Below are 25,565 nucleotides of genomic sequence, written 5' to 3' on the forward strand. Positions count from 1 at the left end.
TAGAGCAAAGCTTTATCCACTGGCCAAAACTGGTCAGCGCCGGTGCGTAACAAGGTGGTGAGTTCGAGCCAGAGGTGAAGAGCTACAACTCCCATCATCCCTGACACAAAACAGAGTTGAAGACCATCCTGTTCAGAGAAGCGTTCCCAGGCATTACATAATTGTCACTTGCTATTTGATGTTCTTTTGTTGCCTGTTTTATTGAATCATTTCCTGTATTGCTATGTATTTTATATGTATTATCCTACTAGAGAGTCTGGCTAGCTCCAACAGGCCTCCCTGGAAGAAGATTAACCATCCATTAAGAACCCAAGCCCTCCCTTCAGTCCATCTCCCCTGATCCAGGCCTCAGAGGTAGAGAAGAACTGCTGGCCCTCATCCTCTTCTCCACCACCACTCCCTTCTCCTTTTGTGTCATGTCTTTTTAGATTGTAAGCCTGAGGGCAGGGAACCGTCCAATTAAAAAGATTGTATGTACAGCGCTGTGTAAATTTACAGCGCTTTATAAATAAAGGTTAATAATAATAATAATAATGGGGAACAACCATAATTAACAGACAAACAACATAAGTTAAAACACATCTGTTAAAATACACATCAAAATAAAAGGACAAATACTCTTAGATTGTATGCTATAGGCAGGTTTATTCTTTTATATTTGTTGTTTTTATGTACAGCGCTGTGCAAATCTACAGCGCTAAATAATAATAATAATAATAATATTACGATATACACATATTAAAACAATGTAAATTTAAAATCCACAATTTAAAAATCATCTAGCTAAGCCTGCCAGAAGATAGTGGTCTTTAATGCTCTTTAAACTCAGAGTATTCAGCTGTCAAATCTTTTCCAGCAGATCATTCCACAGTCTAGGGATGGCAGAGGGAAAAGTCCTCTGGCTGACTATTGCCAACCTAGTCTTAGCTGACTGAAATAATATCTGTCAGTTGATAAAGTATATTCCAAATGTGAGCACAGTTCCTAAAATGAGATAGAAAAGCAAAGCCACAGTTGCAGGAGGGGAAAGAAAAACATTCTGTAAGACAGATTTAGGTATAACATTAGAGCTAAATTTGACCAGTCCACTTTGGGTTTGATTGTTTTTGGAAAACAGGAGTCTTAAGTGCTGAGGCTGAGTTGTTTGCATTGCCCCATTTCCTTAATCATTGAAAAATCACACTGGCTTTTAAGGTAGCACTGAGATAAGACTCCCCTCTCTCAATGCATTCTGTATCAGAATTACTCTGGGAGATACTGGGTTCTTTTATAAAATCAGACAGATACAGTATTTTTCTCAAAAGATCCATGTATGTACCCATTTATTCCTTCTCATAATAGCAGCTTCATACAAAAGGCTATAGAATATATCTAGTGGGAGATAGTAATGCTTATTTTGCTTTCAGGGGAGATCTCTACTGTTGCTTCAAATTATCTCTTGAAAGTTGTCTACATTTTAAGCAGCATTTTAGAACCCTCTTTTTGTGGGAAGGGAATGTATAAAATACATTTTACAAGTTCTTAATTTATTTCATAATCCTCTCAAATGAGTTGCTGTAAATAAAACAAGCTGACTCCTTTAAATAACTTCTAATTATAAACTACAAAGGGGTGAAATTAAAGATATCAGAAGCCCCTCAAGATATATTATGAGTCAATATTTTCCTCAGTTGATTCATTCAAACAGGAACTTCAAATTTCCTTCCACTTTTGCCATTCTCCAAATATCTGCTAACAAGCTAAATATGTATGGCAGTCTTCTAGCCACTGCTCCCACCATCCTGAGAAAGTGTATTCAATCTTATTGAAACTAGGGATATGAAAATCTCTTAGTCTGGATTTGACTGTGTTTAACCAAAACCTACTCAAATTTTCATCTCATCATTTTGCATCAGGGTGCAAGACTTTAGTTATTTCCACACTGAAATTTATGAGATTTTTAAAAGCATTTTTTTTTTGTAATTTTGTGCAGGTTGCTCAATTTACACAATTTTTCCAGCATTGATTAGAGTGTGTGTATTAGAATCATAGAATCGTAGAGATGGAAGAGACTGCAAGGGCCATCCAGTCCAACCCCCTGCCATGGAGGAAATCACAATCAAAGCATCCCTGACAGATGGCCATCCAGCCTCTGTTTAAAGACCTCCAAAGAAAGAGACTCCACCACACTCCGAGGGAGTTTGTTCCATTGTTGAACAGCCCTTACTGTCAGGAAGTTCCTCCTAATGTTGAGGTAGAATTTCTTTTGCTGTAGCTTGGATCCATTGTTCCTGGTCCTGTTCTCTGGAGCAGCAGAAAACAAGCTTGTTCCCTCCTCGATGTGACACCCCATCAAATATTTAAACAGGGCTATCATATCACCTCTTAATCTTCTTTTCTCCAGGCTAAACATCCCCAGCTCCCTGAGTCGTTCGTCATAGGACATGGTTTCCAGACCCTTCACCATTTTAGTCGCTCTCCTTTGGACACGCTCCGGTTTCTCAACGTCCTTTTTGAATTGTGGTGCCCAGAACTGGACAAAATATTCCAGGTGGGGCCTGACCAAGGCAGAATACAGTGGCACTATTACTTCTCTTGATCTAGACACTATACTTTTATTGATGCAGCCTAAAATTGCATTGGCCTTTTTAGCTGCTGCATCACATTGTTGACTCATGTTCAGCATGTGGTCTACTTGGACTCCAAGATCCCTTTCGCATGTAGTCTCATTCAGCCAGGTGTCCCCCATCCTATATCTGTGCATTTTATTTTTCTGCTCTAAGTGCAGTACATTACTTTTCTCCGTGTTGAATTTCATTTTGTTAGCTTTGGCCCAGTTTTCTAGTCTGTTCAGGTCATTTTGAATCTTGATCCTGTCCTCTGGGGTATTAGCTACTCCTCCTAATTTGGTGTCATGCTATACATGTGCGGTAAATTATTTGCCATGGTGAAAAAGATGTATTCTGCTGACAGTGGCAGAGGCAGAGTTGTGAATACTGCAATATTGTGCACTACAGTTTCACACTGTACATTGTGGTTGTGCATTGAACATTGCAGTCCCACATTGCATGATAGCAGCCAGTCACTGACACATGTTGCACAATATTGTTTTTCTGCATGGGAACTGCATGGTGTTGGACTAACATACCTCTACATGCAGATATTTGTATAGTACTGGAGGTTCATTTTCAGTATAGTACTGAGGGGATGTTGAATTGTAGCCTAGGTTATCATTCCACAGCCTAATTAGTTCTAAACTGAAGTATACATAGTTTCCAGCATCTCACAGTTACTGGCATTCCTTTGCATCTTTTCTCCCCATTACTTTACTGATGACCATGTGTGCACACTGATAAACCACAGCAAAAGAAAGAAAGAAAGAAAGTCTTAGCATTACAATTGGTAGCCTGTTTAACCTAAGCCGCCTGTGGGCTCACACTAAGACCCTAAACTATCTATTCCATGGGCTGCTTTTTGCTGATGCTGCTGCCCTTGTTGCCCACATGGAAGCAGCTCTGCAGCACCTAACATCTTGTTTTGCTACAACTGCAGAGCTCTTTGGGCTGGAAGTCAGTCTGAAGAAAACAGAAGTTCTCTATCAGCCTGCACCACAGGAAGAACACTACCATCCCCACATCACTGTAGGCAAATCTGTGCTTAAGTTTGTCTAGCAGTTCACCTACCTAGGAAGCATCATCTCCTCAGATGCCAAGATTGATAATGAGACCGATCACAGACTAGCAAAAGCGTATAGTGCATTCGGAAGGCTTCACAAAGGAGTAACAAACACCTGAGGCGAAGCACAAAAATCAGTGTGTATAGAGCCACTGTACTGTCTATTCTCTTTTATGGGTCTGAAACATGGGTCACCTATTGCCAACACCTACGACTCCTCAAATGCTTTTATCAGTGCTGTTTATGTACAATTCTAAATATACACTGGACTGACTATGTGACAAATGTTGCTGTTCTTGAGCAAGCAGGGATCACCAGCATTGAGGCCATGCTATTGAGGATGCAGCTGCACTGGGCAGGACACGTTTCTAGGATGAAGGACCATCACCTCCCTAAAATAGTATTCTACCGTGAACTCACCATGGGTCAGCGCAAGAGGGGCGCTCCAAAGAAGAGATACAAGGACTCCCTGAAACAACATTTCAGGCTTGGCCAAATTGATCACCAACAATGGTCCGCCCCTGGCCTCACATCGGGAGGCATGGAGACACACTATCCATGATGCTGCAGCCTTTTTTGAAAGCTCACGCCGAATGAGTCTCAAAGAGAAACAACAACACAGAACAAACCACAACCTGGAAACATCACCCAAGGAGACTTTCTGCTGTGCTTTCTGCAACCGGATGTGTTTATCTCGGATTGGCCTTTTTAGTCATCAAGGCGCTTGTTGAAAGCGCGGGATGAGTCCTTCCTGAATCTTTGTTCGCAAAGAAAAGTCAGAGAGAGAGAGAGACAATTATATTACAACCTCCTTCTGTAGTGGGTTTTGTGGTGTATACATGTACAAAGATTCTCTGGAGATTAGAACATGGAACAAAACTATTTATCTGTGGATAGCTTCAAAATTATCAAAATCGAATCAAGTGAGTGAAAACTTGTTTTTTAAAAGAAAAAGAGAGAAAAAAAGAAAAATTAATGTGCCTCTGAAAATATGCTTGCTAGCAATATCTTTATAAATTTATCAGTCTTACTTTGGAGAAGAAGATTCCCTTAAATCTCCAGGTTAGAAAAGCTGTCAGAATCATCCCATTGCCCCATGGTGTTATGGGTACAGGAAGGCTCTCTTTGTGAAACCTTTAGTTTGCAGAATTTTAGATCTTATTTGCAAGCATAGAAATGCTATTAAAATTCACGTCCCCCTTGATCTCTCCCAAAGAATAGTCTTTGAAAGGCCTGATGCAGACAGGCCAAAATAAAGCTGCTTTGAGTCACTTTGAAGGTATGCTGTTTAAATGATAAGCCACACCAAAGCCACACTCCAGTTCTAACGACTGGAGTGCAGCTTTGGTGCAGCTTCCAGACTCTTAGGATGCATGCATCATTGAAACACCATAGAATCATAGAATCATAGAACCCTGCTTGACCAGAGCAGAATATAGTGGCGCTATTACTTCTCTTGATCTAGACACTATACTTTTATTGATGCAGCCTAAAATTGCATTGGCCTTTTTAGCTGCCGCATCGCACTGTTGATTCATGTTTAATTTGTGGTCTACTTGGACTACTAGATCCCTTTCACATGTAGCTTCATTCAGGCAGGTGTCCCCATCTATTCATTTTCTTTTTCCTCCCTAAATGCAGTACCTTACATTGCTCCATGTTGAATTTAATTTTGTTAGTTTTGGCCCAGCTTTCTAGTCTATTCTGTTCATTTTGAATTTTGATCCTGTCCTCTGGGGTATTAGCTACTCCTCCTAATTTGGTGCCATTTGCAAATTTGGTAAGTATGCTCCCAATTCTAAGTCATTGATAAAGATGTTGAACAGCACTGGGCCCAGGACAGTTGACTAGAGTGCACCACTCTATAACCTTTCAATTCTACCCATTTTATCCATTCATGTTTGAAAAAATGCACGATTTGTAAATATGCAAATGTGTGAGGCAAGATATGCATTTTCTCACAACAGTTGGCAAATGGGACTTTCCTTGACAACAGTGAATCTAACAAAATTTCTGTGACATAATTTCACAGGTACTTTGCCTAACACGGAGATCTATACACTGGCTTCAGATCTTGCTTGAGGTGACATTTTGATGCAGATGTTTACCTTGAAAGACCTAGGAAAAAGAAGAATGGGGCTTTTTGACTATTATTAATATTAGTTGTATTTCACACACCTTAGGTTGACACTTAAATAGATTTTAACTATATAGTCATAAACCTCATTCTTTTTTGTTAGTTTGCTTTGAGGTAGGTTCCAGGGAGTTTTAGTGACTAGTACCTTTAAAGAACATTACTTGGAGATGTTGAGGAAACAGATGAATTTAACAGCATAAAAGGTATTTCACCCTGTTCTGTCACCCCTTTGTACAGAGAGAGAACTGAAATTTTCAGAGCTCATATAGATTTTCATGTACATTTTTCTTAATATGAATCTGTGTGCTTTTCAAAAATTCTGTTGTTGTTGTTAATTGTGATTAAGTCAGCTTTGACTTAGGGTGAACCTATGGATATGAGATCTCCAAGTCACCCTGATATCAACACCCCTGCTCAGCTCTTAAAAGCTGTGGTCTTCCTCTTTTACTACTGACTACTACCTTATTAAGCATTATTTTCTTTTCTGGTGAATTATTTCATGTCATGATATGTCCAAAGTGCAACAGACTTAGTTTAGTCATCCTGGCGTCTAGAGAGAGAGAGAGTTTTGTCTTTATTTGCTCTAGGATCCATTTATTTGTCATTTTGGCTGCATCTGCACTGCAGAAATACTAATTTCTTTGCCACCACCACAACTGCCATACCTCAATAATATAAAATTCTGGAAACTGTAAATTGTTGTGGCACAAGAACTCTCTGACAGAGGCTAAATGTTAAAAACAGCTACAATTCCCAGTATTCCATAACACTGAGCCATGACAGTTAATGTTGTGTCAAAATGTATTATTTCTTCAGTGTGGATACATCTTTGACATGTTTCTCAAAAGCAAAGCATTATTATACATTGATTTCACAAGTGATGGAGAACTGCATCACAATACCAAAAGAAGATTGGAAACCAAAGAATAACTTCATTTGATGTTTGCATATTGGCATGAGAAGTATGTTTTGTGTTGTCTGTGCCAAAAGAAGAAACTGAAAGAATTCTCTCCTGCATCCCAACATGGTACCTAAATACTATGACATGGTACCGAAATACCTCTTTACCTAGGGATGTGAAAAATTCTCAGTCTGCACTCAACTGTTTTTGTTCAACTCTGTTTAGAATTTTCAGCCTGTTCTTTGTTTGTCTCAGGTTGCGATTCACCCCTTCCTTTCCTCTACATTGATTTATGAGAATGTATTTGTACACATTTTCCCCATTGATATGACATATTGGTGCATATTTTCAATTGTACATACAGAACATTTTTTATGGAGTTGCAGTGTGTGAAGTGGTGTACTCTCTAGTTTTTTGTGGGTTTTTCGGGCTATGTTGCCATGTTCTACAAGAGTTTATTCCTGACATGTTGACAACATCTGTGGCTGGCATGGTGTATTATCTATCTATCTATCTATCTATCTATCTATCTATCTATCTATCTATCTATCTATCTATCTTTTACTGGAATGGTTTTAGATATGTTTTGTGTTTTTAGTGATTTAGCATGCTTTTAATAATGTTGATGTTTAATTCCTTTTTAACTTTTGTAAATTAATGTTTTCATTGGACCATTAGTTGAATTATTGTAAGCCACCTTGAATTCTATTCTGAGAGAAAAGTGGGATCTAAGTGTAATAAATAAATAAAGCCACCATTTTGCACTGCTGTGGATTTATTGTAATGGATTCCCAAACTTTGGTCCTCCAGGTGTTTCAACTCCTAGAAGGCCCAGCCACCTTGGGCAACAGTCAGGAATACTGGGAGCTGAGGTGTTCAACACATGGAGGAGCAAAGTTATATATACAAACTTTTCATAAATAACAAATCTACATTTTGGTGTCAGCTTAAAATATTATATATATATATATATATATATATGAGAGAGAGAGGTATCTAAGTCAGAAGCTGAAAAGGGGGGGGGTGGAGACAGTTTGTTCATTGGCCATTCTTGTTGGGGATTTTAGCCATTTTAAAATTTTCTGGCTCTAAGTTTTGTAACTGAAAAGTCTCATCCCAGAGTTGCAGTGTGGTTGAGGTAGTTTTGTGATGCAGCTTTAATATATGTTTACTTATTTGTGATATTGTGATATTATGACTCAGAGGTATCCACAAGTTTCTTCTGGCCTATTGGGAACGCTGATACTGAAGTATACTGGGTTATATGAATCAAATGTAATCAAGCATCCATACAGTTACATCATTCTCTCCTGCACACTGATGTCACCCAATCAAGAGTCTGCTCTCATCTCCTAAATTTGGGTTCCATTTTGATTTATAGTAACTCATCAACAGAAAACTATTTTAAGATAATTATATAATTAATGACTGAAAGATCCAGAGTTAAGCATGCACAAAAATAATGTAGAAACAAAGCACAGTGTAGTCAAATCATGGAAATGAGAATAAAGCATTAAAAATAAGATATAAGACCAATATAAAATCTTGATGCCCCCACTAGCTGTGAAATATGAAATAAAGAAAATCTACAAAAACACTGAAGTTCAATAGGTTGTTGTGCTGTGTTATGATCTTTAGGGTTTTACAATGACCTATTTCTGGATAGTCAATGCATCTGTCTGTCCATGTCTCGCTTTTCTACACTTCACACTGAATTGCCATATCTCAGAGCTCCATAGTCACACTCCCTTTCCCATAACAGGACCACCAAATCAAGTTACTCATCTTTGGCAACGTATTTTTTGAAACAGATTTATCTGCAATGGGAATAAGATCTAGAGCTTATTCCCATTGCAGATTAATAATATTATTCTTATTAACATTATTAATAAGAAAGAGGCTCTTCCCTCCCTAACTGTCATCATTCGGCCTCTGGGGAAGAGAGAAGGCTGGCCCAGTACGATCAGGGGCTGGCCTGAAGAAGGAGGCTCCTCCCTCCCTAACTGTCATCTTTCGCCCTCTGAGGGGGAGAGAAGGCTGGCCCAGTACCATCAGGGGCTAGCCTGAAGAAGGAGGCTCCTCCCTCCCTAACTGTCATCTTTCGGCCTCTGAGGGAGGGAGAAGGCTGGCCCAGTTCCATCTGGGGCTAGCCTGAAGAAGAAGAGCCCTCCCTCTGGTCCATCTGCCTTGGTCCAGGCCTCAGAGGGAGAGAAGAATGCTGGACCTGATTCCCTCCCCCCTCACCATTCCCTTCTCCTTTTGTGTCGTGTCTTTTAGATTGTAAGCCTGTGGGCAGGGAACTGTCTGTTATCCCCTCTATTGTAAACCGCTCGGATTCCCAGTGATTGGGCGGTATATAAATAAAACCTATTATTATTATTATTATTATTAGAGCAGAAATAAGATTTGGAGGGGAAAAAAGGATGGTAAACTGTAACTATATACTGTCTATAGAGAAGTAACGCAACAATATTTTTGTTGTTTAGTTGCATTTGATTTGTTTTTGTAATATTGTAGTTGGAACAGCTTCTTCAGTTATGGAATATCCTCACCTGAGAGATCCACCTAGCCCTAGACCACCATGGAAAAGATTCTAATATATTTCCCTGCATCAGGCAAAGGTCTGTAAATAAATAAATGAACAAGAAAACAATAGTATTCATGTCTAGGTCCCAGTTATTTTGGTTGGGGCATGCTTGGGCTCTCTGGACTTTCCCAGAAGGCCATGCCCTCTTCCCCATGGTGCTCTTGTCTGACAGGTTTGCAGCTTTTTATGGGTCTTTTCAGTCTACCTGAAAGACTGTATCTTCCTATATGATCCTTCCAAAGCTTTAAGATGTTTGAGGGAAGGCTTCTCTCAGTCCTGCCTTTATGACAGGGACGTTTGGTGAGGACGCAAGAGAGAACCTTCTCAGTGGCTGCTCTCAAGTTATGGAACTCCATAAATAGGAGATCCCTGCTCTCCTTGAACAAACAGAACTATAATTTAATTGTGCTCTCCTAAGGTTGAAATTTCTCTCCTTAGGTTTAACTGTTAGACATAAAAGCTTTATGGTAGTATTCATGGTTTCACTCTTTTGCCTTTGGCCCTCCCATTACTGCAATATGCCCCCCAATAACTTCTCAAAAATGTTGTGTATTCCTGCATGGCAGAGGGTCGGACTAGATGCCCCTTGGGGTCCCTTCCAACTCTAAGATTCTATGATGCTTTGTAATTCATTACTCTCCTTTGCTCTGTAGTGTACTGTGACCACAAGGGTCTTCCTGCCAATGCTCTGAGGTTTTTCTTCTACCTCAAATACACCCCTTGACTCTTTAGTCCTGACACTTGCCTCACTTTTACTCCCAATACACTTTTCAAGCCATATTTCTTTTGGAAACAAGAATAAAAATACAGTCAGCCCTTGGTATATGCAGAGTTCCATTCATGGATTTAAGCATCCATAGATGGCAGGCCCGCATTGTTCCCGATGGCAGTGTGGCTGTGCCACCATTAGGAACAACAGGGCTTCTTACCTGTCTCCTGGTCAAGGGCTCTGCAGGCCAAAGAAGGTGCTCCTGGCTGGAACACAAAAAGGTTTTGGGGCCCACCAGGCTCCCTTCGCCCCACCTCCTCCACATTCTCATCAGCCACTGGTCAGAGGCATCCATCAATCACCTGATTCTCCTCACCAGGTGATTGATGCTCCCTCTGACCAGTGGCTGATGAGAATGTGAAAGAAGAGAGTGTTGAGGCATCTACTGGTCAGAGGGAGCCATCAATCACCTGGGGAGGAAAACCAGGTGATTGACAGCTGCCTCCAACCAGTGGCTGACAAGAATGTGGAAGAGGCAAGGTGGAAGCAGCCTGGTGGGCCGCAAGAACTTTTTGTGTTCTGGCCAGGAGCACCTTATCCAGCCTGATGAGCCCTTGATCAAGAGGCAGATAAGAAGCCCTGTTGTTCCTAATGGGGTACAGCCACATGGCCACATCATCACTGGAAACAATGGGACTTGACAGTCTGTCAATTTTGGTATCCATGGGGGGGGGGGGTGTCTGGAGAGGATCCCCGTAGGCTAACTGTAATCTTTATTTACAAGCAGATGTTACTTTTGTTTCTTTTCAAGGTTGGTCCTGAAATCATATGGTTAAAATATTTACAGCAGTTCATTGGTTACAAATTATTCTTTAGTCAGTTCCCTCACTGACTCCCTTTCAATTATAAACTAGTTCCTGCTTCTTTTAAACTACTCTTTCTATTATAAATCCTCTTTTACAGAAGTATGAATTCTGTCAAAGTCTAGCCTGAATCTGAACTGACAACCCACAGAATAAAGCAGGTATGAGCCGCTTTGAACTGACTTGTTAATGAGGGGCTGTACAGATTGGCAGGAAGGGGCAGCAAGACACTGCCCCTTTCTGGCCTGGATCGGTGCCCCAGCTTCTTTTTGCTCCCTCCAAGGGGCGTCATAGGTGCGCTGACACACCATGATGTTTGGGTGCTGCATCAGAGGTACATCATCATGGTGCATCCCATGTGAATGGACACATGCCAAAATGGTGCCCTCCCGGCACAGTTAGGGCTTAGAGCATGGGGATGCTCAGCCCTCACCCCACTCACAGGCTGGTGATTTTCATCGGTCTGTATAGGGCCTAACACTCTCAAATCTAAACTGGCAAACTCTCTTGTCACTAAAACCCTCTTAGCTTCTAACAGTACTAACACCTTCATACCCAATTCTCCCTTGCGCCTCCCCTTTTATTGTCACTCCCTTAGCAGCCCCCACCTTTGCAGCCAGCCTGAACCTCATTGACTGAAGGAGAACTCCATTCTCCCTAGTGTCTTGCCACATGTACTATGCCCTTACAACAGAATCTAAGACATGCTGACTCAGAAATTAGCTATGTTGAGGTCAGAGGGAATTATACCCAGTTAAATACAACTCTGGAGACCCAGTGTTCAATTCCCCACTCAGCCGTGAAACCCACTGGCTGATCTTGGGCAAGACACATTCTCTCATTCTCAGGGGACAGCAATGGCAAACCTCCTCTGAACACATTTTGCCAAGAAAACCTCATCATAGGGTCGCTATAAGTTGGAAATGACTTGAAGGAACCCAACAACAATAGCAAATATGTTTAGGACTGCAGGCTTAGTAGTCTGCTCTCAAATTTCTAATGCAATTCAGTATGGCAGAGTATGGCATATGCACCAGCATTGTCTCATTTTATCTTCACAATTCAGAACCAACTTGATGCTGAGAAGCAATGATTGATCTAAGGTCATTTGCCATATTTTTAAAGTTCATCCAAATCCAAATTCTACAAGTCTGAAATTATTGCTGTACAGTACTTTCTCATGTGTCAAACTCTAAAGGCTCTTGCCTTGGAAAAGCTATTTCAGGGTTCATGTTTAGGGTATAATTTATGGTTGCCTAAACCATGTCTTGCACTGAACTGCCACATTCAAACATTTCAGTTGCGACAGTTTTATTTTTTTTGCTTTTATGATGATATAACTCAAATAATTCTCTTTGGGCAAATTGGTTGCACATTGAGATTGAATGGCACCAAAGACACAGACCCACTGCTGAGCTTAATATCTGTTTTAAGATAAATAATTATTGTTTTCCTGCATGCAATAAAACTTCCCAGACTTCAAGGGCAAACCAGGAGGTGAAGAGAAGGAAGACAACAGAGAGGAGTTAGATTAAAAGACTAAATCAGAGTATTTGTTAACGTAGTGTGTATATTCAAAAGCAAGCTAGGAAGAAGTGAAAGAAAAGAGAGATATAAGTTAAGTGATGTTAACAGAGGTTTTTTCAAAGCCAGTTGCTTACATCTTTGGAACAAGGGAGAGAGAAAACAGCTAGTATGGAAAGCAGCAGCAAAATTCCTTTTTGGACTCATCACACTGGGAGCCACAGTCCAAAAAAGTACCCTGAGAAACCCCTGAGAAACTATGGGAGAATTTCTCCTCTACTTGGATAAATTAAGAGAAATGTTTCTACCAGTTTCCTGAAAGCTGAGAGATTTTTCTTTTGGGTGTATTCTTTTGCAGGGAAGGGGACTCCCAGTAGCCATGCTATTTAGGCTATTTTCAGAATTATAAGCTCACACAGAGATACTGACATCAACATTTCTAAACTCTATCATTTCTCTGCCCCAAATAAATTGGTGGATTTCAGTCAGCTGTCTGAATAGAACTCCAGTGCATGAACAGTGTTAATTCTATAGTTTTTTGTGTGTTTTCGGGCTATGTGGCCATGATCTAGAAGAGTTTATTCCTGATGTTGTGCCTGCATTTATGGCTGGCATCTTAATTCTATACGATTCCCTATATCCATCAACTCTTTCTGCTTGTCTTCTCCAGCACATTTTTCAGTATCGGTTGGCTAGCTGGATCTCATGCCTAGCTCACTCTGATGATAGAAATGGGCAAAAAAGCACTTTGTGCTTATGAACTCTATGTCAGTGCAGTAGGGAGCATTTGAAAAGGCTTCATTGAAAACCATCTGGCAGCAAATAAAGGGGAGGAGGAAAATAAAATTAAAACCTGTATTTCCTGCACCAAGTGCCCTGTTAGTATGTGCTGTCTTCCATGAGTTGTTCACCCAGCTGTCAAGTGGAACAAAATGTGCTGCAGCTATTCTGGGGTTACAAGAAGCATATCTAAAAGGATAAAAATGTAATTCACAGCTCAGCAGCTGAAAGGTTGTGACAACAGCTATTAAAGAAAAGGAGGACTAAACATTTGGTTGCATGATAGAACTACCTCTCTGAGTGGATGAAAAGGATGTGAGTGTTGCACAACAGCAAACACACAGCAGAAGATACAGCTTTTGGGTTCCATCTTGATAGTACATTCATCAGTCTAATGATGCAATTCATGGATCATTAACAATAGTTAAGGCACTTTCATTATAGTGGAGCCACTACAATGGGCACAATTTGGGAAACATGGCTGAAGACATATAAAATGCTTTGAGCAATTTGTCCCACACTGGTTCAGTCTTAAAAGGCTTACCTGGAATACAAAGCGGCTGTACAGACCAGTGTTATATGCTGGCCTCGGTGCAGAGTGGGCGTGTGACATCTGCACAACGCACACTCTGATGATGTCCTGATGCCACTGTCACTCGGTGTGCGTGGGCGGTGTTATGGAGCTTCTTGTCCAGGTTACTAGGAGTAACCTGACTGCAGATATCATATAAAGTTGCACTTTCCAAGTTATGTTATCTTATTCACCATATTCAGTAAGCAGATCTCTGCTTTCATCTGAAAGTTTAATTTCAAGAGGAATTCTTTCCAAACTTTTTCACTGTCAGACAGTCCCACCATGTATGGAATCAGGAATCTATGGCTTGGTTGCATTTTTAGCCCTTATTCCATTCCATTTTACTTATTTTTGAGATTTTAGATGGAGTTTAATAATGCTGGTGTTCCATTTTCATATAATTTTCTTTAATATCTTGACCGTTTGTCAATTTCTGGATTTGTTTATAAACTATTCTCCAGGTTTTGGTGGACATAGTTTACATTTCTAAGCTCAGTTAGTTCCAAAATACACTGCCCACCAGGGGTCCATAGTCAAAGCCGTTTTCAATGGGCTAAAATGGAACACTGGCTGTAAATGTTTATAGGACTTAGGCAAATCTAACTCTGCAGTCACTTCATTGACCTGCCTTTTTACCACAAATGGTCCTACATATTTTGGCCCCAGTTTCTTAGATGGTTGTCTGGTCTTCAGATGCTTAGTGGACAAGTAAACTTTACTTCTTAGAAATGTACACTCTTATCAGTTCAAAAATTCCCCTCCATGCAGCTAACTCTATTCAGGCATTCATAACAGGGTTAACCTGAGCGCATGAGGAGGGAGAAAGTGCTAGCTGTGTCCTTACCTAGCATATTCTCCTCAGATGGACAACATTCTCCAACATTCTGGACAAATGTTGCCAAGAAAACCCTGTGATAGGTTCACCTTAGGGTCACTATAAATCAGAAATGTCTTGAAGGCAAACAACACACAACACATTATTATTATTATTATTATTATTATTATTATTATTATTATTATTATTAATATCCCACCTCTCCAGAAGGATCGAGACGGGTTACAACAATGAACATAAATGAAATACATAGACACACACATAAATAAAATTACATAATCTCCTTATCCGCTCCCTTAAAACGAAACAACAGCATTATAAAATATGGTTAAAATCACTTAAAATTAGACATAATTGAAGCAAGACATCTTGGAGCAGTCATAGGGCAATGTCACCCACATCAACATTTCCCACTGCAATCTATGTTCACATCCCCTCTCTATGTTGTGAATATGGTGACAGAGTCCACTTCAGACCCTTGACACTGAATACATCAAGATGTATGGCAATGTTTGTGAGTGTAGCTTGTTATTCTAGCCCTGAGTTTTAGCCCTGTTGTCAGGATCATAGTTCCTCAGTGTTCCTGCCAAGCTTGATAGTCATATAAGCAACACATGCTTTGTATTACTGGATGATGGGATATGCCATGCTGTTGGTAATGCTGTGTGGAAGGAATGTTTTTCTTTGGATGGGAGGACGTATTAATTGAGAGCTATCAAGGTGCTTTTGTGGAAACGCCTGTTCAGGAGAGAAAATGAGAGGTATTCCCGGGAAAAGGAATGTTTTGGACTGAAGCTGAATGGGTTTTGAATACGCAAAAGGGTTTTAATTGCTTTTAATATGCCATGTATTCAAAACTGCTTTAATCTTGACAACATCACCATGCCACGAACAACTTTAGTTTTCTGAATAAAGCTTTCTGTTTTCTCACTGAGATTTGGATTTCTGAATTAAGGTCAGGCAGCAGATGACACCTATGCATGATCCAGCAAACATCTGAATGGTGGAAGGCCTCCTCTTCAGAATATCGCTGTCCATGTGGGTAAAGCATGAATAGAATGCTCTTCTTTCTCATGTGTTTAACCCTATGATGAAACCCTGGATGGGATTCATTTGGACTCTAGCCCATACAGTATGCTTCAATCTCTAATGTGTCATTTCCCTCTTCATAATTGCCCACATAGTTTTGTCTTATTTATGTTACAAAACATTTCTGAAAACTCAAGTATAATTGGCTACAAAGAAAGAGTCTCATCTAATTTTTTAAGAGAGAAAAAGCCAGCCCATGCAATGAGGAATTCGGGTGCATTTTTAAAAAATGAATGTATTTGGCCGAAGAGCTGTGTTTTCTCTTTGCTAAATCAGGGACCCATTCACACTACACAAATATAAAACTATATTGCACTTTAACTGCCATGGCAACAGCTTATAGAATCCTGGGTCTTATAGTCAAGGAAGAATTGAAATTGTACTACGCAGAATTGTCTAAGCATACATGTGTGAAGGATAGGGATAGAAAAGAATAATTGAAAATATTTGAAAAATTGTCAAAATGTGTGCCAGAAAGCCCTGATAGGGAGAACCTGGATTGAAGAGAATCTGGAGTTTGAGACTTATCCTGCACAACATGCTCACATGGGAGCAAACATAATTTTTTACATAGAAGATAATATTTCTGTTCAGAAAAGTTATTTTCTGTGAAGTAAATTCTGGCATCTGTTTTACACACAGGCACAGAGACAGTATGAATTTTGTGCAAAATAAGTCCAAAACTGCAAATGGTTTTTGAAACCTGAGTAGTTTTTGAAGACTATGTCACAGTGGAGAAAAAATGCTAAATTACATATTACTTCCTTTGAGGAAAAGATTAGCAAAGACTAACGTCCCTGGTGGAATGATTCCTCATGAGTCAAATATCCTTATTTTGATGTGTAAGAGAATATTTGTACACCTACTGTCCCACAGCATACTGAATGATACAGACCAGGAAATATTATATTCCATGCTTTTTTCTAAAAATATAGATTGGCTCCATGAGGAGCTGGGATGTCTCCCTTTCACATATGACAGGTTAAATGGGTAATTATGCCTTATTGTCCCAGCAACTGTTTTTCTTCTCATCCATATTGCATTCACAATGTAAAAATATTTGACATGAGTACCAAGGCATATTTGCAGAGAATAAATACAAGCTTCACAATATAATGCAAGCTAAATGGGAATGGGGAAGGAAATCGCTTACGTGTGGTAAAGAGGAAAAAATTGGCCAAGACAACTTGGTACTGTATATCTCTTCTTGTTTTGTTTTCTATTGACCAAGCTGCTAAGAAAAAGACATTTTCCTCAAGCACAGGTAGAAAAGTGTGATTAAAAAGAAAATTGACTTTTGTCATTTTATCACCTTATAGGATAACATCCCTGGAAATACTGAATACACAAAAAGAGAGAAGGGGAAGGGAAACATGCCACAAATAATGTGTGCATTTGACAAAACAAAGAACATTTTTGTGGCTGCTGGGAAGGATATTGATTAATAATGACAGTTTATGGTTTCCTGTGGTATAGGCAATGAGTGGGGGGGGGTTACCATATTCAATGTACTCTGCTTCAGACAGAACAGAAAGAAAATATGGCAATGGAGAAGGCCTGCTGGGGAAATAGAAATCTGCACAGTAGAATTCAAATAGTGTCATTGTTAGGCTTAAGACTGTCATGTTCTGATTGGGAAAGTTTAATTACCAATCAGGAAACTGTAAAGGAAAACAAATACCACTTCTTTTGTCAATTCACTGTTGATTGAGACTGGAGGAATAAATTAAAGCCAGGAACACACATGATGAGAGAGAGAGAGAGAGAGAACACAACATCTGCGCCCCGTCCCGGGGGAGCCGCCTACAGACTGGTAGTTGGACTCTGCATCTCCGCAGCTGCGCAGTTGCGCATTTTCAGTGGCAGTTTGAGGGCAGGGGTGCTGTGCCTGTGCTGAATGGGGCAGAGAATGACTGAAGTGTCTTCTCTCTGCCCTTTCCATGGTGCTACAGGGGGAAGGGGGGGATATGGACTCGGGGAATGTTTTGGCTGGGGAGGTAGAGGGTAACTCTCTTTGCATGGACGGGGCTCTTATTGAGGTAGTGTGGGGCAAGGGGAGGTATGGCGGTAGGAGAGTGGACCAGCGTTACAGGGGAAGGTGAGATCGATGCTTAATATCTATCCCGCCTTCCTGTACCTCTCCTAACCAAAGAGACCTGAGGGTCGCTCCAACCGTACCACAAACCCTGTCTCTGCTCCTGTGCAATGCCAGGTCTATTAAGAACAAAACCCATATGATACATGACCTGCTTGAGGATAACAACTGTGACCTGGCTTGCATTACTGAGACCTGGCTTGGGCCCGAGGGAGAAGCTGTATGGGCTCAGGCCCTACCTGCCGGGTACTCAGTGAAGGACCAGACCAGGTTAGGTGGGCGGGGAGGGGGTGTTGCCTTGGTAAATAAGAACACCTTGTCTCTAACCAGGAACCATATGCATCAAACTTCCTATATTGAGTGTATTTACCTGACCCTGAAGGCCAGATACAGTCTAGGGATTCTGTTGGTCTATCGGCAACCCCGTGCGCTAACAGACTCCCTTAACGAGCTGACTTAGTTGGTCTCGGAGTTGATGCTGGAGTCCCCCAGGCTTTTGGTCCTGGGAGACTTCAACATCTCCCTCGCAGCCAACTATGTTCCATCCGGTGCTGCTCGGGAATTCATGGAGACCATGACAGCCATGGGCCTGTCACAACTGGTCTCAGGGCCTACGCATTCTGCGGGTAATACACTCGATTTGGTCTTTTGTACGGACATGGAAATTCCGTGGGCGGAAATATCGAATATTTCCCCCTTGTCATGGATGGATCATTTCCTGGTGGAGGCAAAAATCAAGGCTTCTAACCAGATCTTCCCCGGGGGTGGCGGACCTATTAAAATGGTCCACCCTCGAAAGCTGATGGAACCCAAAAGGTTCCAAGAAGCCCTAGAGGGGTATACGGTAGGAACCGACGGCGACTCTGTTGATGCCCTGACTGATATCTGGGATATCAATCTTTCCAGGGCTATACACAACATCGCTCCCAAGCGCCCTCTCAGACCTGCTTCCAAAAGGAAGCCCTGGTATACGGAAGATCTCCGGGCAAGGAAGCGGGTTCTGCAACGGCTAGAACAACTTCTTCGCGGATAAAATCTCTCGGATAAGCGAAGGTCTGGATGCCAGTATTAGAGCAGAAACCAGAGTAGAGGCGCCCAGAGCTTCCGTGGACTTGGTTAAACTGGATCACTTTGAGTCTGTAAGTACCGAGGATGTGGACAGGATCCTTGGGAGTGTTAGGAAGACGACCTGCTCTCTCGATCCCTGTCCCTCATGGCTGGCGGTTCAGGGAGGACCGGTGGTAACTTCAATACATCTCTCAGGGATGGGCAATTTCCATCGAATCTAAAATTGGCCACTGTAAGACCTTTATTAAAAAAGCCCTCCCATGACCCCCTGATGCATAATAATTATCGGCCTGTATCGCTGTTGCCATTTTTGGGTAAGGTGATCGAGAGGGCGGTTGCGATCCAGCTCCAATCGATCCTGGATGAAACGGATTATTTAGACCCATTCCAAACTGGCTTTTGGGCGGGCTACGGGGTTGAGACTGCCATGGTCGCCTTGGTCGATGACCTCCGTCTGGGCATTGACAGGGGAAGCGTGTCCCTGTTGGTGCTCTTAGACATCTCAGCGGCTCTCGATACCATAGACCAAGGTATCCTTCTGGAGCGCCTGGCAGAGGTGGGAGTCGGGGGCACTGCGCTCCAGTGGTTCCGGTCCTACCTCTCTGGGAGGTTCCAGATGGTGCAGCTGGGAGACGTGTGCTCCGACAAGAGACCCCTAATATCTGGGGTCCCTGAAGGAGCCATTCTATCTCCCATGCTTTTTAACATTTACATGAAACCGCTGGGAGAGATCATCCGGAGATATGGGGCGCGGGGTTATCAGTACGCTGATGACACCCAAATAATTTTCTCTATGTCTCCGACTGATGCAGTGACCGGGGATGGCATCTCTCCTCTCGTGGCCTGTCTGGAGTCGGTAATGGGCTGGATGAGGGAAAACAGACTGAGCTTGAATCCAGAGAAAACGGAAGTACTCGTGATAGATTCTCCTGGCCTAGGGATGGTGGTGGTTCCACCTGTCCTGAATGGGATCACGCTTCCCGTGAAGGACTCTGTACGTAGTCTGGGGGTGCTCCTTGACTCGTCGCTCCACCTTACATCTCAGGTGGATGCGACGGTCAGGGGCACCTGTTATCAGCTTCAGCTGATATGCCAGCTGCATCTCTACCTGAGCCGGGGGGACCTAGAAACAGTGGTACACGCTATGGGAACCTCTTGGTTGGATTTCTGCAATGCGCTCTACATGGGGCAACCCTTGTACCATACCCGGAAGCTGCAATTAGTGCAAAATATGGCAGCAAGACTGGTCACTAACATACCTAGGACCAGTCATATAACACCGGTCTTAAAAGACCTACATTGGCTGCCTATTCGCTTCCGGGCGCAATACAAGGTGTTGGTTATAACCTATAAAGCCCTAAATGGCTTGGGCCCAGAGTACTTAAAGGACCGCCTCTCTCCGTACAATCTGCCCCGCACACTCAGATCCACTGGGCAGCACTTGTTAAGAGTTCCGGAGGCTAGATTAGTTAATACCACCAGAAGGGCCTTTTCCACCTCAGCCCCTACCCTCTGGAACTCGCTGCCCATTGAGCTCCGTTCAGCAACCTCCCTGGCCCAATTTAAGAAGGGGCTGAAAACGTTCTTCTTCAAGCAGGCTTACCCCTGATTCTTTGCCCTGAGAGCCCCCTCTCCCCCCCCCCTCTGTTAGTAGTTTGTGATTTGGCACAAGTTCTTTTATTGTTTTAATTGCATTGTTTTTAATCTATATTGGATGTATGTTGTTATTGTTGTTAACCGCCCTGATGTTTTGAAGGGCGGTATATAAATAAAGTTTTTATTTATTATTTATTAACAACTCAGCAACAATTGGGCTCATTTGTCACCATTTCCCCCCAGTAATTGCCTCCATAGGAAACTCAGCTGAGAATCTAAGTAGGCCATCTGGACTGGTTTTCTTTCATTCATTGGTTCTGTAATGGGTGGACTCAAGGTGGAACAAAGCTTAGGTATTTGTCTGTGAAAATAGTTAAAGATGAACTGTAGTACAAGGTTTGAGATTAAGTCTCATACTTGTTAGGCAACTTGTCTTCCCTCCTGCTTGCATTCAATGGCCACTTCACTCTTGGTGACCATTTTGAGTTTCTTTGATTAAACATATACTATTCCAAACCTTGGGAGAAATTACCTTTTTGGATTACAACTCTTAGAACCTGCCAGCCAGTTCGACCTTAACTTGATCTTTTTTTTTGTAAAAGGTTTCCCTCTAAGCGTAGGCTTGTATGTGATGATCCATTCCTTGAAGGGGCTATCAGAGATCAAATCCATAATTTAAAAAAGAGAGCATTCAAAGAAACCCAGGAGAGAAAAAAGAAGAGAAGGTTAAGAGGTGATATGATAGTTTAAATATTTCAAAGGATGTTATACTGAAGATGAAGCAAATTTGTTTTTTCCCCTGCAGCTCCAGAGAATAGGACCTGGAGCAATGGATTCAAACCACAGGAAAAACTATTCCACCTCAGCACTGGGAAGAACTTCCTGACAGTAAGAACTGTTCAACAGTGGAACACACTCCCTTGGAGAGTGGTGGAGTTCTCTTCCTTGGAGATTTTTAAACCAAGACTGGACAGCACTCTGTCTGGGGTGTTTTGATTATGTCTTCCTACATGGCAGGAAGTTGGTCTGGATGTGCCTTGAGATCTCTTCCAGCTCTATGATTCTATAAGGAAACATGCCTCAGGGTGCTAAAAAGAATGTCATTGGGGCTGTGCAGACCACCCCTAAGGGGCAGCCTGCAGCCGCCTTCAGCTATGCCAGATTGGAGCTGCAGCAACTGCATGCCTTGGCCCCGATCTGGCCTTTCCAGGGTGCAAAAAGGAGCTGCAAAAAGCAGTTCCTTTTTGCATCCTGGAAGGGGCACGATATCTAGGTGCCGTGGCTTTAAGTTGTGTGAATGCAGAGCCAGAGGAGTGCCATGATGCCACATGCTATCTGGAATGGCATCACACTGCCCTGGAGGCAGAGTCAGGGTGTGTGTCATGTGGATACCATGCCCTGACTCCACTCCCAGGTTGGCCTTTATGGCCTGTGTGCATAGCCCTTTATTCCTCTAAAAGACTGATGATACTGATACAAATTATGGCCAATAATAATAGCAATCTGTGTCAGCTATTAGTTAATTCTGTGTCAGCTATGTAATTAAGGATAATTAATAAGAAACTTCTCCTTGCCCAGTCCCTACAAGCTTGATAGAAACATCATTCAACCATATTCTGATTGTTGGAAGAATGAACCTTCTTCTTCCTAAGCAACGGATGCCTGATAAAGTAAGTTGAGGAGAGTTATGAGTGTGGTTATAGTGCCATAGAATCAAAGAATTGGAAAAGAGCACAAGGCCATCCAGTCCAACCCAAGGTTGTGATTAAGTAATTATCATGCATATGCTAAAAATTTTGGCCTGTGAATAATAGCTGCTGTTGCTGCTGCTGCTGCTGCTGCTGCTGATGATGATGATGATGATGATGATGATTCATGGGGCAAAAATGTGTTGAGCTTTTTAGCCAATAAAGGCTAATGTAATTCAGAGTTTTTTGTTTGTTTGTGTGAATTTTGTCTTTTTGTGCTACTAGTCATGAAGAATACAAACATCAGGTGTTCACTCAGATGCTTTTTCTCCTGCCAACGCCATCAGCTGGTCATCCCTAACCATTCTTGTGTAAGATTGGAACAAGTGTGCTAATATCTTCTTCTGCTGTACAGATTTTAAACATTAATTAAGCTTCCCCATGCCTATGACAGCTATATAAACACCTCAGTAAGCACTCTATGAGGGGAATCTGAAATGAAATGCTGCAGCTCATCTAGCTGAATGCACATCTCTTGTTTAAAATATGGTAAGAGTGGCTGTGAGAGCATACTGAGTGCATATTGGGAGAGAAAAAGCAATCTCTTCTGTGCCCATTGTGAAATAATACATTCATTTATGAGAGACATAGTCCTAAATACTACTTTTGTCCCAAGTACAATAGAATTCAGGTTATGAAACAGAGATGCACTTTGGGATCAAACATTCACCTCTACGGAGCATCTTCTCTCTCTTTATCAGTGCTGACCTAAATGGACCAGTGTACATTTTTAAAAGAAGATTTGTTTGCCATCCTCTCCAATTTTTATAGAAAGCTAGGATGGTGTAGTGCTCTGAGTGTTGGACTAGGACACTGGGAGGCAAGGGGTTGAATCCCTGCTTGGCCATGGAAACCCACTGGGTGACCTTGGGCAAGTGGTCACACTCCATCACTCTCAAGAAAATGCAATGGCAAACCACCTCTGAACAAATTCTGTCAAGAAAATGGCATGATATGTTTACCTTAGAGTTGCCACATATCAAAATTAATTGATGGCACACAACAAGAAATGACTCTTGTGGAACATGTTGTTTTTTTTTAACCTCTTCCCTTTAACATGGTCAATCTAGCCCTCCCTCATCTCTGGAGAGTACTGACCAAGATTTTCTTGACTTCAGGCTTATCTGTTCATACTTTGGTGACATCACTTGCAACCATAACATAATGCTGGTGACTATCAAGCACAGACAACCCTACTATTAGGCTAATTAAAAGTAAGGCATGTAAATCCTAAGTGGATAGCATTCTTGTGCAGGTAATTAAAAGCAAAAGCCAATGTATTAGGTAAAACAGCATCATTGCTATGGCAGGGTGAAAAAAGAGAGTTCTGCAAGCCTCTTGTGCCTCCTAGGATACTGATGCCCTCACCTACCTCCATTTTTAAAAAAAGTCATTCCACACCCTTTGGGGTCATGGGAACAATTTCATCATATTATGTCTCTTCTGATCTCAATCTAATGGTTGCTCCCAACTAGAATAGGCTCACTGAAATAAAGAAATCTGTGGAAATGCTGTGACAACATGTTCCCACTGATAACATAAGTCTACTCTAGCTGCACCTGAAAATTCTAGGTCTTCAGCTACATCTATACTGCAGAATTAATACAGTTTGATACTGCTTTAAGTGTCATGGCTCAATTCGATAGAATTCTGTACAGTCATACAGTCATCCTTCCTGATCCACGGGGATCCATTCCGGACCCCCCTCCACTCCTGCTGAATCCAGGGAAATGCCAATATTGGAGTTGCCATTGTTTTCAGTGGTGGCTGCACGTGCCTTGGGTGTGTACACCATTTTTTCCCTCCCCACTTGCTGTCCACAAAAAGGTGAGGTTGTGGATACCAACTCAGTGAATCAGGATGGACAACTGTAGTTTTGTGAGATACTTAGCTTGATCTGTCAGAGAACTCTGCTGCCACAACAAACTAGGATGATGCCATGACAGTTAAAGCAGTATCCAATTGCATTATTTCTACTGTGTAGTTATACCCTTCATCTTCAGAAGAATGCTTACAAATGGAATGGATGAAAAGATGACAAGTGGTCAAAGGTAAGCCAGTGAATGTCATAGCAGAATTTGAACCTGAGTTTCCTCAGTCCTGGTCCAACAATCTAAGCATAACACCACACTTCCTCTCAATAGTCCTGTTGAGAGCAAGTTTCATAAGTTTTTATTCCAGCCTCAGGCAGACAAATTCCATGTTTTCTTTCCCGCAGACCTATAGAAATACATGGAACCTAAGATATATCTGTTTTATTTTCCTGCGTTGTTACCAAAAAAAAAAAAAAGGGGGGGGGGGGGTCGGTGTGTTCCCCACCAACTGTGTCAGCATCTTTAAAGTTTAGAGAATTGCAAGGATCCTTGCGAGAGGCTGCATAACTTGAGGATCATTTCCAACCATATATACCAGTACTAACTGAGGAGGACTCCAAGTCTCTTGAAGAAGAGAGATTTTTACATAGAAATATGCAAGAGTGCAATCATACACATGGTAGTAGTTCAAACAGATACACCATTCAGGGCTAACTGAGATAGAGGTATAGAAATTGGTTAGTGGAGATTTAGGGTTGTATTTACCTGTCCTGAAGAGACCATGGAAAGTGGAGTATGGCTCAGACCGTCTGAGGATGAAACAGCAAATGGAAGAATATCTGTGCAAATGTGGGGGGTAGGTTTGGGGCCAGTCTCAAGGGGTGCTGGTGCTACCATGGAATGTAACGAAGACCTCGTGGTCTTTCCCATGGAATTGTAAATGAGATTCTGAAATGACTCATGGCTTTAAGTTCAGAGTTATAAAACAATGATGGGATTTCGGACAACCCCAGGACAGATGGATAGGGAAGTTGACAGGTAACACAGCAAGGGGTAGATAGGAAGTGCTGGCTTACTCGCTTTTGCCTTTGTGGAATGTGAAAGCCTGACGAGGAGGAGGAGGAGGAGGAGGAGGAGGAGGAAGAAGAAGAAGACCAATTAACAAATGGATATTCAGCTTTCATTTCGCTATTATCTGGGTCTTTCACATGTCTTCAGGTCTATGCTTCTTTCCCATTGTAAATTTCCCTGTGACCTCTGAACACATGTCTGGCTCCAGATATGAAAATATGAAAGACCCAAATATAATGCGGGTATGTTGGATATGCAAACAGTGTATATGCATATGCATATGCACATTTTTCTGTAATCAAATATTTAGACAGTGTGTGAAAATTTGGGCAGCAAGCACCAAGGCCAACATTTTGAAAACTCTGTAGAAGGTGTATTATATTATAATTCTTACCTCTCCCTTTCCTTCTGGCAAAAAACAGTGACCTAGTTTAGGTGCAGTAGCTTACCTCTAGCTGCAACAAGTAGAAGTTAAAGTAAGATAAAATAGCAAGGAAAAGAAAGTGCTGACTTCTGCTGC

The 25,565-nt window shown here is 41.7% G+C and overlaps 1 long non-coding RNA gene across 1 annotated transcript in view; it reads left to right on the plus strand.

Annotated features, from left to right (window-relative positions):
* Window positions 1–21,265, plus strand: part of LOC121926577 — a 39,215-nt gene extending 17,950 nt beyond the window's left edge. The window contains exons 2-3 of the long non-coding RNA XR_006103045.1: window positions 15,520–15,602; window positions 21,218–21,265. This is a non-coding gene — a long non-coding RNA (uncharacterized LOC121926577). The remainder of the gene's footprint in view (window positions 1–15,519; window positions 15,603–21,217) is intronic.
* The last annotated feature ends 4,300 nt before the right edge of the window (window positions 21,266–25,565 follow it).

This window comes from Sceloporus undulatus, chromosome 3 (assembly GCF_019175285.1).
Source record: "Sceloporus undulatus isolate JIND9_A2432 ecotype Alabama chromosome 3, SceUnd_v1.1, whole genome shotgun sequence".
In the NCBI taxonomy this organism is placed as follows: Eukaryota; Metazoa; Chordata; class Lepidosauria; order Squamata; family Phrynosomatidae; genus Sceloporus; species Sceloporus undulatus.